General features: G+C 40.7%; 1 protein-coding gene across 1 annotated transcript in view; it reads right to left on the reverse strand.

Annotated features, from left to right (window-relative positions):
• LOC127569337 (AT-rich interactive domain-containing protein 5B-like) overlaps positions 1-19,974 on the reverse strand; it is a 93,432-nt gene that overhangs the window by 65,020 nt on the left and 8,438 nt on the right. The window lies entirely within an intron of this gene.

Here is a 19,974-nt window from a genome sequence, read left to right on the forward strand (position 1 = left end):
TATTGGTTGAAGGAATAAAGTTGGACAGAAACCTACAGAATAAAGCCTCAGATAAGCATCTCATCTAAAGGATGAGACCTCCAACAATGAAGGGCACTTCCGATACTCTGCTGGAAATTACGGTCTTTACTGGGTGGTGCAGTTCCCAGGTTCCTGATCCAGCCATAACAATGGTACCAAATCAAAGCCAATTTTAGTAACTGGATATTTATTATAGTCTTTCAATCAGTCCTCCTTTAAAAAGTCTTGTATATAAACTTCAGCTGCTCCTAAGGTTTCACCTATAATGGCAGCATGTAGCACAGGCAACTGTGTTATTTGGTAAAAGGCCAGCATCTCCAGTCCTCTTCCTAATGCTGGAGAAACTGGATTCTACTTGGCCAAAGTAGATATGTTTTGTCTGACCTCTTCAGGAAAACTGCAATGGAAGACTTACTGCAATGGCCATAATCTAGGCCGGGTCAGCCAATCTCATTATTAGCCCACACTGACATAAAATAGAGAAAACAATACTGATCAGGTTTTGTTTTGATCGCTATCCAGTAACTCCAGTCACAAAACAATAGCAGCAAATGTGCATATGAGTTCCCTAATTCCTTGCAAGATACCTTGTTCACATTCAATATTCAAGCTCACTCATAAAATAAAATGTATGCTTGATTAACACAGGAAAGAATTTGTGATCCCAGGTCAAGAAACAAATAAATAGATACAAAAAAAAAATCCTGAAAGAACAAGGCTCCTCTTCCACTACAGATGCTGAATGAGGAGCCCAACAAAATGAGAACAAAACGTATAAAATCCGATAGCATTCAACTGCATTGTGATACTAAGGGGAAGTACAAATTGGAGTCGGGAAGATGAAAAGACTTTCAACAGGTCCCGAGTTTTGATGACTTAATAGTCTAATAATTTTATAATAAGAATCATAAAAAATGCCTTTGCTAGCATTTCATGGAATTTGGCTTTGTAATCTGCTCATTCCAGTCTGGTTCCCAATCGCTCACAACAAAGCCTCATTCCCTTTTCTATTTCTGTCACATTTTGCACTTTGTGACACTGCTGTCCATTTTACTACCATCAATCTCACTTCAATCATTCTATTTTTTCCACTTTCTCTTTTCAAGTTCTTAACACTTTTGCAATTTCTTTCAAACAGACTCACTGCTCTGCATTGGTCTAACTGTCAATGCATTGTGCTGTGTTTTCATTTTGATCCCCCATCAAAGACAGACTCAATCTGTACTAAAGGACCAAGCATGATTCGCTGGAATGTTAGATGCACAAACTCAGAAGTTAAATAAAAGTTGGCTACACATAAACTTGGGAATTGGCATTCAAGGATATAGCTATATTTCAGTTAACATTTTAAATACCTCTGTCACGGTAGCATAGCGGTTAGCGCGATGCTATTACAGCGCCAGTGATTGGGGTTCGATTCCCGTTGCTGTCTGTAAGGAGTTTGTACATTCTCCTGTGTCTGCATGGGTTTCGTCCGGGTGGTCCAGTTTCCTTCCACATTTTAAAGACATACGGGTAGGTTAATATGGGGTTTAAAATGGGTGGCGTGGACTCATTGGGCCAGAAGGGCCTGTTACCACGCTGTAAATAAAAATTTTAAAAAAATTTTTTAAAAAGTCTTAATGTCACCCATAGTTCAGTTGGTAGCAACCTTGCCCCAGAATCAGAATATTGTGGGTTTAAGTCCCCCTATTCAGTGCTAAGGACTTATGCCAATACTCCAGTGCAGTAGAAAGGTATTGCTGCAATCTAAGATTGCTTCCTTTCAGATGAGCTTTTAGAATAAAGGCCTGTCTACTCTCATAAATGAATGTAAGAAGTCAAAGTTGAGTTTATTGTCATATGCATAAGTACATATTTGCACAGGTGCAATGAAAAACTTACTTGCAGCAGCTTCACAGACACATAGGATCACATAAGCAGTATTCACAAGAAAAACAAATTAAACATAAATTATACACAATTTCTTTTACAAGAAAGAACACAATTAGAACAAAAAAAATTGTGCTGGTAGATTGGTTGGCTTTTGTAAATTACTCCTTGGTAAATGGTAAACCAATCAAAAGGTAGTTGATCACTGTGTGAATGGGAATACGTTGTATGGGGTACAGGGAAAGAAAATGTGGGAATAGGACTGATGGGATTGCTCTGCTGGGAACTGGCATGGACCCAAAAGGCTGATTGGCCACTCTGTGCTGTAATAAATAAAAGATTCTACTATTTTGAAAAGTGTAGGATTAATTTTGTAAAGAGCAGATTTTAAAAACACAGTAAGCTGGGGCACGTACCCACCTCCATCTTAGTTTAGAACACATTACATTGCAGCAAGAGTCAAAAAGGAGATTTTTTTTTTAAGTTAAATGAAGTCTTTTGCCCAGGACACTGATTGGAGCAGGAGCCTGGTGTTCCGGACAATATTTATCCCTCTATCCAAATCACTGAATAACCTGGCCATGATCACATTGCAGTTTGTGGGAGATTCCCATGTTGATTGGCCCCCAAATGTCAAGAGTTTAATTGACTGCAATGCTCTTTGGGAGGTCCTGAGGTGATGAAAATTGTTGTGGAAATCCAAGTCTTTCTTTGTACGTGACAGCTCCTACATCTGTCCAGCTTGTCATCCTACCAACATCCTCACAGACCAATAGCTACAATGACTGCAGGAGATGGACACTGGTGCACTAGAACCTGCCAAAGCAGGTACCCTCTATTAGTGTGGCCAATGCTCCAGTGCTTATGGGCTATCTTTTGGCTGCTAATGTATGCTATCATCCTGACTTCATAAAAAAAATGTAAATGGAACACCACAAAAAACTAACACAACAAATTATTTTTCAACATGCAGGGTACTGAACAGATTGCTCTCACCCCCTGCAGTCTAGTGAAAATAATGGCTCCTGTTTGGCCTGTCCTATAGACACACAGCTACCTAACATATACTCATTTTTGATTTATTACTTTATTTAGCTGGATGTAGGTTTCTTTATACTAATTCCTAATACCCAAATCCATTAGGTTTTATATCTGCCATTCCAGTGGGAGGATCTAGCCTCCAACTTATGTTTTCAGCAAGGCATCTAAAAATTTTAATGAGGTGGTCATCAACGTGAAACTTTAACCATTTCTCTCTCTCCACTGATTCCGCTGAGGGTCTCTGGCACTTTGTTTTAATTTATTCTAAAAATAGCTCTGTTCTGATTGTCATGGTACGAGGACGAGGAAAATGATTTCACGACATATGTCAGTGATAATAAACCTGATGCTGATTTATAAATTGCACAAGTTTGTTATGAAACCCAACAGGTCCATGACAGCATGAATGCTTTATCACAAGAACCTCCTCCCAACCTATTTCATTTAACTCTGTCTAAACATCCTTTTATTCCTTTGGTCCTCACACCCTTTCCTAACTTCCTTAAAAGGTAGGTGTGTTATTCACTTCTAAAACAACCAATGCTAACAAGTTTCATATTCTAACCACTTTCTATAATATAATATTCTTTATTGAATTTATTAGTAATTTTCTTATATACAAAACCACTTAGTTTTAAACTCCTACAAAATGGTGATCTTTCCTAATTTACTCCATCAAACTCTTTCAGAACTTTGAAAATTGCCAGTCTATTCCTGGCCGACATTAACATTGCGCTGAGTCGGAAGACCATGGTTGAGTCCTACTGCGGAAACTTGAGAACAAAAACCGCTGATACTCCAGTGCAGCGGAAGGGGTAAAAAGTTACAGTGACGATCAGCATGATGAATGCCAGATTTAGTTGAAAGTATTATCTGAGATAGTTTCTTTGTCACTGGAAGATTCAACCACACTACAAATCACAAAAAGTGACAAACAGTTAAATTAGCACTAACTGGAGACAGAGCTGGACAACATACAAACCCACTGTTTGGGCGAATCCTCTCCCTCTGCCACCAATCTATATAGAATCCGATGGTTTGTGACTATGAGACAGTGTCGCTGCTGGGCTACTTTCACACATTTCACAGGCTTAAAAGAAAACATACTATCAGAAGTCCAGGGCCAAATATAAAGTATTCCAACCTCAGTAAGATCAGAAGGTACAAGGGAAAATAAACATGAAAGTAGTGAAATTGGAGTCAAGAAAAAAAACCTCAACTGAATTGATACAGCCATCAATCCAGGTTTAACAATGGTAACGAATCAACTTATTCAATTCACTCACAAGAACCATTTCAATCCAGTTTTCTCCGACACCATCATTAGTAACCAATGAAATAAACACACCGAAGGGAAGAAAACAGAAATTCCTTTCAGGCACCAGTAAGTCCTTCTAAAACCAGACAGCAAGGGTCCCTCTCAGAATCTGCAGTGCACATAAAACACTCTCAGAAGCCTTCAAGTGCAAAGGTTTATAAAGAGGCTGAGCCCAATTTCACAAAGATACTTTTTATTTAAATCTATTCTAAATAGTTCTATTAATTTGTGAGGAACTCTATACAGAACAAATGAATTGTATTATTAAGCCCAGCTCCTCATACCCATAAGCTTTTACTCAATATCTTTAGAAATGTTCCCACTGGGCAACTCCTGTCAGATCAGTGGATTACAGCTATTGTTAAAAGCTCTCGCTGCCATGGAAACACTCCGGTCTTAACATTAAAACTGGGGCAAGTATGCAATGTCAGTTCTATGCATGAGATAAGCGCTAATCTATTTGTGGGATTTAGTACGTTCCACAATACACTCCTTCTCTGACCCACAAGCAGCATTTGGTACATTCTTTACAGCACTTTCTCCCAATGTATATCTTCTTGCCTCCTTCCTACACTTGGATTATCCAACCTGGCCTTTGCTGAGTTATTAATCAGAAGAAATATCATTTAATCATTCTTGAAACCCTGCAGATATTTCTCCCTATTATTAGCTATTAGGTTGCACACTAACATCATCAGCAGTTGATTCTGATGGGACCAGACTACACAGTTTTAAGCTGGGCTTCATGGGGATCTTTCCCATTGTAATAATGCACCAATACGGCAAATCAAAAGTGAAATTCTGGACCAAGTAACTCACACTATAAATTGCTCCACTTCATAATTTCCTGTGGCTTTTTTTTTGTTGCCTCATCATAGTTCTCACTATTTTCAGTAAGAGCAATTATAGCTCCAGATTTTCCTATCAACGGTGATCACTGCAATTCCAAAACAGTTTTCATATCACTCCCAAGGACATGCAATAGTGCTAGAGACAGTGACACACATGGGTTTCTTTAAGAAAACCTCTCTAAAGGAGTTTGAGGAAGCATTCTATTACCACAGGGTTCTTTATCCATTATCCATTTATGGGATGTGGGCAGAACTGCAAAGGACAACATGTTGTGCCCATCCCTACCTGCCCTTCAGAAGCTGGTGGTGATCCCCCTTCTTGAATGGTTGTGGTCCACGTGACAAAAGTTATACCGAGGGAGTTCCATTAATTAAACCCAGCATCAATGAAGGAATAGCAACACATTTCCAAGTCAGAATAGTCAATGGTATTGAAGAAAACTTGGTGTAGATGGTGCTCCCATGCAATTGCTATCTTTAGTCCTCCAGCTGTTATTCTTCCTCCCTGTCAACATGTAAATTTCTAGATGACACACTCTGTAGTCAAGCTGTACCATTGGTGAAGGGAGTGAATTTTTTGGGTAGAAAACCACTTGCTTTTCAAATGGGCTGCTTTGTACTAACTGGTGCCGAGGTTTTTGAATGTTGGAATTGTACTCATCCTGTCTGTTCCATCACACTCCTGACCACACTCCTTGCAGCTTGTGTAAAGACTTTGATGTGTCAGGCTGCAAGTCACACTGCAGGATATCCAGTCCCTGACATGCTCTTGTAGCCACAATGTTTATGTGACTAGTCCAGTTAAGTTCTGGTCATTGGTGACCCCCAGGAAGTTGATTGTAGGGCATTCAGCAATGATTCTTTTGTTGGAGACAGTCATTGCCTGGCAATTGCACGGCACAAATGTTACACACCATTTATCAGCTCAAGCCTCAATGTCATTCAGGCAAAGATGCACAAAGCAGGGACTGGTTCATTTTTTTTTGAAGGGTTATACAGGGAATTGAACATTAGGAATCTTTACTGATAATTGCATATTTCTCCCTTTATGATGGTGGGAAGGTCATAGATAAAGCAACTGGAAGTGGTTAGGTTTGATACACTGCCCCTAAGGAACTCTCACAGTGATGAGGTGATCTGACTTCAACATTCATAATGATCCTCCTTTATATCAGGAGTGATTTCCCTTTGGTTGCTACTGACCCCTGGATGCAACACTCAGTCAAATGCTGCCTTTTTTGCCCACTTTTGGACCGAGACTATGATGGTAAAAGGAGCCAGGTACCCCTGGGAAAACACAAACTGATCATCAGCAAGCAGATTGATGCTAAGTATTATTAATGTCACCGTCCAGGACAATTTCCGTTATTCTGCTAAGTGAGAATAGATTGTTGGACAGTAATCAACCAGATTGGATGTGTCCTGTTGTTTGTGGACAGGACATACCTAGGCAATGTCCCACATTGTCAGGTGGATGCCAGTGTTCTTGCTGTATTAAAATAGTTTAACCAGAAGCTAATCTCAGAAGGAGGCCAAGATGGATCATCCACTCGGCACTTGTGGCTGAAGACTTTTTTTGATACTTGGCTTTTGTCTTATAGGGCTGGGCTCAGGGAGCAAACAAGATCTTGCCTACAGTCTGAAACTAATGTGTAACGAACAATGCTATCTTTTGCATCCTGATCCTTTGAGATGTATTCATGTCTCCTGCTCTCATTGAAAACAACTATAAAAAGCTGATCATGCCAAACAAGTTTATACTAATTTTAAATTTTGCCGTAAAAGAAACCAGTCTTCTTTATAAATATTACTTAAAACATGAGCACAAGAAAGAAAGAAACAGTCGCCATTTCAGGTCCTTCATCTGGACTGGCTTCGACTGTTCATTTCCCTCCATAGATGCTGCCTGACCTGCTGAGTGCCTCCAGCAATTTTGTGTTGCTTAATGATTGGGAGCACAAGGACACACTTTCCCAGGTTTCTGATGACAAAACCTGGAGGTCTAACGAACTCAGGAAGACAGTAACAGGAGATATAGACCAGTTGGTGAAATTGGGCAGGGAGGTGGGGAGGGTGGAAACACAAAGCAGTTGAAATTAACATGGAACAGTACAGCACAGGAACAGGCCCTTCGGCCCATGATGTCTGTGTTGAATACCAAAATAAACTAATGCCTTCTACCTGCACATTATCCATATCCCTCCATTCCCTGAATACTCGTGTGTGTATTTAACAGCCTCTTGAGTGCCGCTATCGTCTCTGCCTCCACCACCTCCATCCCTGGGAGCACATTCCAGGCACCCACCACTCTCTGTATATAAAAAAAACTTGCCCCTCACACATCGCTTAAACTTATTTTGTACAGCTGTAAGATGACATCTCAACTCCTGGACTAAGCAATGAAGGTAAATAAGATGATCACTATTAATAATGTTCAGAGGATGGTCCAAAACCATGATGCCAGTACTGAATGCTAATAGGTTTACAAGTTTCATGGATGATTCAGCCAGCTGTCTCAGCGCCGGAAGAAGTGATTTCCTGAAGATGTGAAAATTGAATGCCAAGAAATGCAAACTGGCAGGAAGAACAAGAAAAGCCGATAAAAAACTAGAGGGTAAATTCTAAAATGGGTGCAAAGGCCACACAGTGGCACAGTTTCTACCTTACAACTTCAGTGACCCAGGTTCAATCCTGACCCCCAGTCCTGTCTGTATAGAATTTCATGCTTTCCCAGTGACTGCATTCTCTTACATCCCAAAGACACGTGGGCTGGTAGGTTAATTGGCCACTGTAAATTGTTCCTTGTGCGTAGGCAAGAGGTAGAACTTGGGGTGGGGTGGGGGTGGGGGGTGGAAATAGGTTATTGGGGAAATTAGTGCAGTTATGGGACTGCTCTGTGAGTTGACGGACTTGATGGGCTGAAATAGCCTCCCTCTATGACATAAGAAAAAGAATGGAAACAGCGAGATGGGGAGGATCACTGAAAGCTGCAAGGTAGTTTGAGAAAGTTGCTTTAAAACAAAACCTCAGGATCCTGGGTTTTATAAATAGGGCATGAACTGCAAGAGCAAGAGAGTCATAATGAACCTTTAAAAAGCACTGGTTTGTCCACAATTGGAGTATTGTGTCTAGTTATGGATGCTGTACTTTAGGAACAATGGGGATGCTTTGGAGACGGTGCAGAAGAGATTCCAGGGAAGAGGGTATTCAGTTATGTGGATAGACCGGAGAAGCTGGGCCTACTGTTCCTGGAACAGAGGAGGTTGTGAGGGGATCTGATACAGATTATAATCATGGTAGGTATAGGGAGAGCAGATAGAGAGAAACAGCTCCAATTGATGGAAGTCAAGAATGCGAGATGAAAGAAAGCACTTGTCAAAAGAACTAAAAGAAACATGAAAAACAAAAATTTACACAGTGGGTGACTAGGAACTGGGGTGTACTGCCTGGGGTAGTATTGGAGGCAAATCCAATTGCAATATTCAAAAGGGAGGTGAATAAATATCTGAGTGGAAGGAATTTGCAGCACTGTGGGGAGAAGGCAGGGGAGTGAGACCAGTTGGATTTCTCTTACTAAAAGCTGGTACTGACTCAATGGGCCAAGTGGCCTCCTCCTACATTGTAACCATTCTGTGAAGTCTAAATATAAACAGAAATAAAACCAAATTATTTATTCTGGTAAATTGTTATCCACATATCTAAATTTGGGCTCAAAAGTTTCCAATTATTTTCGAGAAGTTGCTAGGCTGGAACAAAATTAATGACAATTACTGGTCTTCTGACTATGTAATCCTTTTAATTAGTGGTAAATTAGCTTTCCCTTCAGTTTATCATTAGACTTCCCTGTCTCCATTAAGAACGCTCAAAACCCCCCACAACCCCCCCCCCCAACATCATTTATGTTGTCAATCACAGCACTACAATTTTACCATCATCTCCAAAAATTAATCTCTTCATCTCAATGTATTTTGCTTAAAACATAGATAAAATGTTTTAATTAACCAAAGTGTCAAAAAGACAAGCCACTTTTTCCAATTATACAGCAATAAATGTAGGCAAGTTGGTTTAACTCTTTACCAACAGCAATTTTCATTTATGTACCACGCTTAATTTTGTAACACTTTGCAAGACACCTCACCCAGGCATAATCAGACAAGGTCACACTGGTTTGTCTTCCTATGTCTTAAAACTTGCTCATTGTGGCAATTGTCTTGCTTTATGTACTCCTCAACATGCAAAAGTCAATAATCAGCAAGCCACATGAGTAGGACCTCCTACTAATTCCTTAACTTTGTAAGACAATGGTTGCACCAACATTAAATGGCTGTTCCATTTGGCATAATGTTTTCTCACAGATGAATTAGTATTCTTGCTACACTATTCCTTATCATTCTTGACACCCTCATGTTGCACTGGGCTGGATCATGCTGTACACCCAGCCAGCCCCTGAAATTGTTGCCTTCCTGCACTTACTTCAGTTGAATATCGAGGGCCAATGTCACTGGGAACGGAGCTCTACAGGACAAGAGTCAGGTGGTGCAGTGCAGAGGCCTGGCCCTCCAAACAACCCCAACAAGCTTTGTCAGAAGGCAAGTTTTTCCACCTGAGTAGGTCACCTTTGAAAGTGTCCTGCCATTCATTAAGATCATGGCTGACCTTCTATCTCAGCACCACTTTCTAGCACTATCCCCAGAACCTTGGATCCCTTTATGTCCAGAAACCCAAATGAACACAATGCCAGAGTCTCCACAGCCCTCTGTGGCAGAGAATCCCAAAGGTTCACCACCCTCCTGTCAAAGCTGTAATCAACTTCAACAATTTTTAAACTTCGTTGACATTGAAAGACATTTAAAAAACTTAGAATTGAAGCAAAGATAAAAATAATAAAACATTGTTAAAAAATGTAAAATTAAAATCACATTCAAACACTTAGAAATGATATGAAATGTTAAACTAAAATAAAAAAAATCAGTAAAAAACAACAAAATCCCATTTTCTTCCTAGTTCCCAGGCCTGGTATCCCTAATGAAATCATGGAGTGTCAGATCCTGTACCAGTTCTAACATGGCACAGGACCTGAAAGGCAATTCCCTGTCCAAAATCTAGGGAACTCCTAGCAAGACTTGGATCTGCCATTGGACCCCATATGAAGTTCAGTGGCAGAGTATCATGCCAGATGTGGCATCATCCATGACTCAGTGAGTTCTAGGCTTTCAGCTTCTGTGTACCAATCCATGTATTACTTCGGTCCAATTTGCTGGATGCTGACAGTTCCCTTTGGAATTTCCAGCTGCAGCCAGCACAGTTCTGCTCAGTCTTGTTCGGGAAATATTTTTGAAGTGTTGCCATTCAGTCCAGGATAATCTAACTCAGTAAGCAGTCACCTTTATGCTGAAACTGTTCAAAGCAGAAGGCAAGCACCGAAAAGCCCTTCATTATCTCAACAGGTTCCACGTGATCAAATAGCACTTTGACATCAGAGAGAAAATCTACAATTTTTGCTATAAATGTACTTCCAAAAGCACTCCCCCCCCCCCCTCAAATGTTCATGGATGATGAAGCCCCTGAAATGATTAAACCAGAGTTTATTCTGCATTGGATGCAACATTCTCGAAGTTGTAAATTTGTATTATTCCTTTTCTTAAACGTCCTTTACCTCACAGGAAGAGCAGGGAGCCTGACTTCAGGAAAAGCTGCCCACAAATAGAGCAAGATGCAATCTTTTTGCAGGTTTTTGAACCCGTCTTGTCTCATTGTTCTCTGTATTAAGCCTGTGCCAACCAGATCAAGCCCAGAAGCCTATGCAATAGAATTATGTCGAAAGGCTGCAATTTACCCCTCAGCTGTGAGCGATCCAAATTACCTCCAAACACTGAAGATTGCTTTTCCAATACTAGTCTTTGAGAGGACAGAGGAATCCTATCCCACAAGGAATGAAAACACCTTTCATTTACAAGTGAACATTGCTGAACAAGACAGACTTTGGCAACTTTGCCCTTGTTACCACATACGTGAGCTACAACGCACGAGGACAATAGTGCAATTGAAGTGCCAGCTAGTCACACATGAAATAAAATGGACACCCTTAGACCAAAGACAACAATGTATTAGAAATTTAGGGCAGAAGGAAGTTAGTGAGTAAAAGTGATCACAACACTTAGGAACTTTAAGAAAGCAATTCGTGATTTAAATATTAGGGTTTTGCTGAGTACACAGTTTTATTAAATGCATGATACAACATGGAAAATTTACCTCATTCTTTTAGACCAAATAATTCCCAGTATTAATAGCTTAGCTGTGGTTCAATTAAAACATTCAATACAATATTGTTTGATAAATTTCATGTGTGTTTTAATTGGACATTTAACATCAAGAATACCTTTCTCCATTGTTCTTCAGACAGGAACCTAGTATTTTGTATTCAAAGCACTGCGTAATTGTTCAAATTTCTTTTTAAATCACTCTCTCTCTTTCCACAATTAAAACCTATTTTTTTGGACTGGCTGTGGCCCTTAACATGCCTGTACTATAGCTCCTGTCGAACGAGGAGGAAACAGAAATTTTAGGAATGAAAAGTATGCCACAGAACTTACAGGCAAGGGATTTGGGCAGGTATACTCAGTAATATGCGGGAGAGAGCTACAATCAATTGCACATCCCTGAAAGCTCAAGTTAAACAAACGAGACTGACAAAAAAAAAATCACAGCTTTGATCCCACAGCAATATACAAAATGACATGCAGCCTTCAATATATGACATGACAAAATATTGTAGGTTCCGAGGTAATGAAGAAGCCTGTGAGAATTTGCACAGCATGCAGTGTATGATAATACTTCAGACAAGATCATTGATTTAAAGTCTTAATTGGAATTTACAGAACACAAAGTAAGATAGCCAAATCCAGGATGTGCTCATTAATACTTGTTAATTGGCACTATCAAATATTAACAGAATCAAAGGATATGGGTTAGGTGCAGAAGAGTACTGAGATGGCATGATCTTAGTGAATGATAGAGCAAATATTAGGGGCCAACTGGTCTACTCTTGCTTCTGCTTCTCATTTCCTGCTTTGTAAAAATGTGAGAAAAGGAAAAAGGGGCAGGACTTCCAATACATCAGTCTACGGATGTGCATTAATAATGGGAGAGCTTGAAGGAAACTTCTGGCTCAGTCCGCAAGGTATATCCATCTCCCACTCCAGTACCCAGCCCCATCCATCTTGCTATAGCGCTTTCTCCTCTCTCCAACTCTCTCCTTCCCTCTTTATAACTCTCCGTCGTCCACTTAAAGTTTGGGTGAATGTTACAAGGGGTATGCAAAACAAATCTTTTTAAACTTATAATCTGTAATTCAATGTCTGAAGGAACAGTGTGTGTAGAATTCATCCGTACCCTTGAAATGAAATTGGTTAAGTACTTAAGGGAGAATAACTTGTAGGGCTATAGGGGAAAGAAAAGCAACAGAGTGGGACTGATGCTCTTTATTAGAACTGTGGCAAAAGGGAGATGTTTCTTCAGACCTTCTAATCTACGGCCAAAGATAAAAGGATTGAGGGAACAATGTTGTAGTTTTCTGCAGGAACGAAGAACTAATCCACTTGGAGCCAGTATAAATCTGATGGGCTGAATAGTTTTCTTCTGCACCATAAAAGTTCCACGATATTGTCATCAGTAATGGAACATCTGGAGTAATGAGAGAAACATTACAGGTGACGATCCTACAATTAGTTCTGCACTCCATTGAGGAGGTTGCACTCATATAAAGCTACAATAGTGCACCCACGATTCTTCAGTCTTCACCCCATGAGTGCAGGGTCTAGAAATCAGCCACCTTTTGCCACTGTTCTACTGAAGTGTGCCCACTCAAGAAAATTAATCATTGTAAGCATTATTCAGGCAGTGACTGCACTGCATTCCATTTCCAACTGTCACTTCATTCCAGCATTATGTTTTATTCCTATTTCTAAATGAATGGCGAAAAAACAAACCCTAAGAAGGAGTTAGAAAAGCCAATAATCCTTTTAGCTGTGACTCCATCAACAAAAGGATTTACATTGTTCAGTCCAGGCAATGGACAGCAGAAGGTCTGGTGGTCTTGGAGGCGACACACTAAATTCAGTGAACTTCAAAATATGAGGATGTATCTGGTGATGTATTCCCATGAAAATGGAAGATTATTGGATGATCTAATTGAGGTGTTTAAAAGGATTCATTGGGCAAAATCATGCAATTGGAGTTTGAGCATTTAGAATTGACATCAAGAAGCACAAAAGGGTAGGTGACAGGCAGGATCAGGGGAGATGACAATGTTTGAATGGCTTACCCGTTTCTGTGTCCCTAAATGACAACAGCACGTCTCTCCCTTAATCCTCCTGATTTGGCTTTGTAGCAACCATTATTTTGGTGCGTAGGAAGATTCCACAATATATCTGCACACTTCCATTTGTGGTGTCTGTCATAGCACACACCATCCCAATGAGGGCATTAGTGCATGCACAGCTCACACCCACAAGGACGCAGAGTTGATAGACTATGGCATCAACTAGCATGCAAATCTGCTGCTTCCCACCTTAATGTTTCAGCAAATTCCCTCTTAACTCTGCATAGCTAGCATGTGTACAGTACGGGAAAGATCCTAACCACTGACTTCCTAGTTTCTTGCTGATTGATTAAAACTGGCCATCGCTACCATTGTACAATTGCTTGGTGTTTATCAATGTTGTTTTAGAATCATAGAAATGTACAGCACAGAAAAGGCCCCTTCAACCCACCTCGTCCAGGCCAGCTGTGATGCCTATCTACATTAATCCCATCTGCTCATATCAGGCCTGTATCCCTCCAGCCCCTTCCTATCCAAATGTGTGTCAAATTGTCTTTTAAACATTGTAATTGTATCTGCCTTGACCACCACCTCTGGCAGTTTGTTCCAGATATTCACCACCCTCTGGTGGAAAAACTTATTTCTCAGATCTCCTTTAAAATTTCTCCACTCTCACCTTCAACCTGTGACCTCTAATTCTAGGCTCTCAAGTCCTGGGTAAAAGATTTTGACCATCTATCTGATCTATGCCCCTCATAATTTTATAAACTGCTATAAGGTCACCCCTTAGCCCAGTCTATCCAACCTCTCCTTATAACAACAGCCCTCCATTCCAGGTGAATCTATTCTGTGCTCTTTCTATTGCTACCACATCGTTCCTGTAGTGTGGCAACCAGAACTGCAAACAATGCGATTTAAGTTTCTGATGTGCACAGGGAGTACTATGGCAGGTATCTGAGGAATTCTGTTCTGATTGAAATTTATCAAAGAATTGCTGATGGACATAGCACTATTAATTGGAATGCATTTAGAATGAAGTAAAGCTGGGAGAATGCACAGAGGGAATACAGAGCAAAGAGAGAAACAAGGAAAGAGGAGGAGGAGGAGTCCATATCCATCCAGAGCCATGAGGAAACAATTTTCCTCTCAGTACCTCGATGAGGAATAATATTTGAGGTACCTCTGCTTCAATAAGAACATCTTCACAGAAATTTGCCCCTCCCCCCTCACCATCTTCAACCACAACTGCATCTTCAGAGCAGAACAAACACTGGATTTCCAGCAGATGCCAAGATGTCCAGGGCCATGAATCAAGGCTGGATCTCAAGATATACAACTTCTCACAGTCTGCCATACATTGATGTCTAGCGAAGGTCATTGATGCTCCTTGTTTTATGAGTGCCGAATCAGTTCTCACACATCAAGAGGCAGCAGCTGGGATAGGCACAGTTCTCCCTGAGAACTGCAGAGGTTCCCAAGGTGCATGGTGCAAATGGCAGTATTTTATTTTGTGGAGGCCACCTTGCTGGACTGAAGCCTAAAGTGATTCTGCACCCTCAAGTCCAGATGTTATGCACACTGGCCTTCATCAGTCAGGGCATTGAGTATGGGAGTTGGGATGTTATGGTGCAGTTATATAAGACATTGGTGAGACCGCACCTGGAGTATTGTGTATAGTTTTGGTCGCCCTGTTATAGTAAAGATGTCATTAAACTGGAAAGAGTGCAGAGAAGATTTAAGAAAATTCTGCCAGGACTCAAACACCTAAGTTATAAGGAGAAATTGGGCAGGCTAGAACTTTATTTCTTGGAACATTGGAGATTGAGGGGTGACCTGATAGAGATGTATAAAATCATAAGCGGTATGAATAAGGTGACCGTACAGTCTTTTTCCCCAGGGAAGGGGAACTAAAAACTAGGGGGCATATGTTTAAGACAAGAGGTGAAAGATTTAAAAGAAACCTGAGGGGCAACTTCTTCACAGAGGGTGATGGGTATATGGAATGAGCTGCCAGAGGAAGTGGTTGAGGCAGATACAATAACAACATTTAAAAGACATTTGAATGAATACACGGATAGGAGGGGTTTAGAGGGATATGGGCCAAATGCTGGCAAATAGGACTAGCTTGGTGGGCACCATGATCAGCATGGATGTGTTGGGCCGAAGGGCCTGCTTCCATGCTGCATTATTCTATGACTCTATGTTGTGCAACCACCAGCAAGGAATAATGTAGGCTACTGCCCAGCATCAGTTATGCCTTCATACTGCCTCAGTCCCCTGTGCCATCAATATTTGAACCACCAGAAGAAATGGTGGCTAGTAGGTGATGACATAGCTAATGACTCTGACACAACACAAGCACACATGGGCAGCATGCAATGCTATGCTCAAACAACATTACTGGTGACTGCACCACTCTACAGGAGCCCTGCAACAGCACAGTGGGTGTCCAGATCTGACATGGTCTGCTGCATTATCAAAGAATCAGGGAACTAGATCTTGCCACCACCTAAATGGCGAGGAGATGTGGAAGAGGAGGAGAAAGAAAAAGGGAAGAGACAATGTAGATTGTCCTTTTCTGGCAGGCTATTTGTGACAAAGTTACTCAACTACAATCTGCATGAATTCAACACCAATCTCTTTTTGCCAATTGTCCTGAGTCTTCTCACTCTTCTCCTTTACTGACTACTAGTGTTCATTCAGGCACCATACAGAATATAAAATTCAATTCAGAATAAAATTCCAAGCTAATTTTCTAAATAAGGCTTGTAATTTTCTACCAAAACATCATCAAGTGATCATTCTTGCTGTGGGATCTTTGAATGTCTCCTAAACCAGGATTCACCCCAGCACCGTGACAGCTACAAACCACCTCCCCTTTAAGATGTGCAGGCTAGCTTTGAGTGGTGTTAGCCACTCACAGTGTGCCCACAGCAGTGAAAGCAAGAAGCAGCATTATCAACTCTGCAAACTACCTGCAGCGGGTCAAAGAAAAACTTTGGTTATCTGTACATTGGAATCCCAAACCTCTTTTTGATGGTTATCCAATTCAGCTCTCAAGTCCTATGCTTCATATATTTGCTTCCAGCTTTCAATTCAAACTAGAGTACTTACTTCTCCAATGAATTCCATTTTCTTCTTCTTCTCTCATAATCTTTATTTTTATAAAAATAAAGTTTTGGGTTCATCTTTGGAGCTCTTTATTTGAGTTCAGTGCTCTTAGCATTGAGAAAGCAGTTTATCAAATTTACCAAGGACATCCTGAATAATTGTACAAACTATCTCATCCTTCTAACCCACCCGCAGCCTATAACACTCTTCACCTCATCGTTCTCGTCCAGCAGGATGGGGCCTCTTAACTCATTCCATTCTTGCCTCAATTGCAGTAGTTGGGGCTTCTATGGCAAGGGCTTCTCCTGGGTCCAAACTGTTATCTCTCCTCGACCCTCTCCTACTTGTAATCTACACGTCACCCTCTGTCTGCATCAACCAAAAACAGAGTAATTTTCATGTATAGTTATGAAACCTACCTCTACCTCACCACCATCTTCCTCAGCCCCTACAAATAGTTTCCAAAAATTGTCAAACTGCTCGTCCAGCATCCAGTAATGAATGAACAGAAACTTCTCTGAACAATTATTGGGAAGATGGAAGCCAGCATCTTCATTCCCCATTACAAACGGGGTTCCCTGGCCATTGTCTAGATCCTTCTCACTGGCAGCTGCCCAAATCTAGCCAGATTGAGCCCAAGTGTGTGAACAAGCACCTTAAACATCACACCCACGCCACCAATAACAACACCTATTTTCACCCTATTACATCATCCTATTCTACCTTGGCTCAATGAAATCCTTACACAAGATGTTCTCATCTCTGGATGGAAATGAAGAAAAAAAACAAACAGAATGGAAATCAGAAATTAAAACAGAAATTGCTGGAAACACAGCAGGTGAGGGAGCACCTTTGAAAAGGGAAATTGTTCTCATTTCAGGTCTAAGGCCCTTTGTCAGAATCTAGAGTTGACTATTCCATTACCTCTAGAATTGATAATTCCTGTACACTCCAGGCCACAGTCCCCCACTCTACACTCTGTAAACTCCATCTTCCATGCTCTGATCTCATCCACTCATTACCCCATGACTTGATGACTAACCTTCATTTGCTCCATCTTGAGCAAGGACTCACTATTAAGCTTCCATCCTGATTTTCAATACTCCTCCAATCTCCCCCGACTTATATTGGTAATCTCCTCCTGCTCTATACCACTCGGAATTATCTGTGCTCCTCCAATTATGGTCTCTTGATCATCCTCGAATTCAATTGTTCACCATTGAGAGTCTGCGCTCATACTTGCTGGGCCAGAATCTCTGAAATTCCCTTTCTTTCCTTCTTAAAGCATACACCTTACCAATACTTTAATCATTTAGCCTAATACTTCCTCATGTCCTTCAGTCAAAATTTTGCTTGCTAATGCTCCCATGAAGTATTTTGGGACATTTTTTCATATTAAAGGCACTACATAAATATAAATACTATGAAGACAGAGACACAAAGAGAGACTGCAAATCTGGAGCAACGTACAAAATGCCGGAGGAACTCAGCGGGTCAAGCAGCAGCATCTATGGAGGGAAATGGACAGTCGATGTTTCAGGTCGAGACCCTTCATCAGGTATGTTTATAGATACTATAAACATACCTTTTAATATATAAATGTTCTTTAACACTGTTGTTTTCATACTGTCTGAACAATCTCCTGTTTGAATTCTCCCTCAATGCATTTTGTCACTTCAAATCCTTCGTGCTGCTTCTTGAATGTTTTCCAATTATTTTTCCAGCTCTCACACCTGTTCCTGATCCTTACTCTGTTCTCGTCCTAGTGCCATGCCTCTTTGTGTGCCCCTATACAGATATCACATAGATTTATCTTATCCTTTACACCTTCCTCATTTCCTTTGATCTCATCAAGAGATCCCTTTTCTTACAAGTTTTTGTTTAGCTTATCTGAACCTTTCCTGAACACAAAAGGATTATGAAACAAAAGGGTGCTTTTATATCCCAACTGAAAGAAGTAAAAGAGGATGAAAGCACAGTTGAATTTGCTTTTCCCAAACCAAACAATGTTCAACACTATCAGATACTTCCTCTTCCCATCCAAAACCACTTTCAATTTTGGCATATTATTTTAGTGTCAGTGCAAATTACCACAAAAGAAAATGCAGTATGTGACTATAAGCAGAACTCAGCAAAACTATGGATATGTTGCTCATCAAAACCTTGAATGTTTTGAGTATTTGAGATGCAACTGGATTCATTAATACTCTATGTTGTACCCAGATTTTATAATGTGATTCTTATTATTTGCTGAGCGGCACGGTAGCGTAGCGGTTAGCACAACGCTATTACAGCGCCAGCGATTGGGGTTTGATTCCTGCCACTGTCTGTAAGCAGTTTGTGCGTTCTCCCTGTGTCTGCGTGGGTTTCCTCCGGGTGCTCCGGTTTCCTCCCACATTCTAAATACGTATGGGTAGGTTAATTTGGGGGTTTAAAATGGGCGGCGCAGACTTGTTGGGCCGGAAGGGCCTGTTACCATGCTGTAAATAAAATTTAAAAACAAAATTTAAATTCTTATGGGCTTTATTTTTAAAATACATTTCTTACAATTTTAAGACCTATTGTACTGTAGGCCTAGAAATTGGATTTTTAATCCATTTCTGGTGCATTGTATCCCAAGGCTGGCCCTAATGCCAAATCAGAAACAACCAAAAATAAAATCTCAAAATTGGGGTATTCTTGCTTTATGAATGCATTATTTTTGTTTATTCTGTTTAGGAGACAGTAAAACTTGATCCATGCATTTCGCATATTCTGCCGCATTAGTAAGAAACAACGGCATTTGTGTGCCAACCTGTGGGAAGAGGGGCGGCACTATTAAAGTCAGCTCCCCATACCAGGCTCAGGCTGTCATGGAGAGGAGGTCAAATGGGGAGAGTTGAAACAAAAGGGATGGGGTCTGGGACTGGATGTGGGGAAGGGGGAAATAGTGACACACGAGCCTCGAGGAATTTTGCCCACATATGGGGCAGGGCCAATCATGCTATTTGACTGCAGGTGCTCCTGAGCCCCCATAGTGATTGGGGCAGAGATCAAGGGATCTGTTAATTGCAGTTAGCATTTCACAGCCATATATAAACTCCTTTTTACTAAGCTAATCACCATGCCAGAGATTGCTTCCTGCACAAGATACAGACCAGGGGTTTTCAAAACTTGCAGATATCTTATGAATGTGAAAGAGGCTATACAATGCAAGTTCTTCTTAATTTATATAGGAGAACACCTCAGGGACACACCTTGCATGTCACATGCTTAACCTTGGAGAAAACTTTGCCATCACTGAAGAGAATGAAGAATGAGTTCCCCATGCCTTCTCAATTTATTCCTGAAGATAAATCCAGGATGAAGTTAGTTTTCACCAGGATCACCAGCACCAAGATGAATAACCAAACTAGTACTTTGAAGATCACCCACTGCACCATGCAGAGACAGAAACTGCT

Source organism: Pristis pectinata, chromosome 4, assembly GCF_009764475.1.
Source record: "Pristis pectinata isolate sPriPec2 chromosome 4, sPriPec2.1.pri, whole genome shotgun sequence".
In the NCBI taxonomy this organism is placed as follows: Eukaryota; Metazoa; Chordata; class Chondrichthyes; order Rhinopristiformes; family Pristidae; genus Pristis; species Pristis pectinata.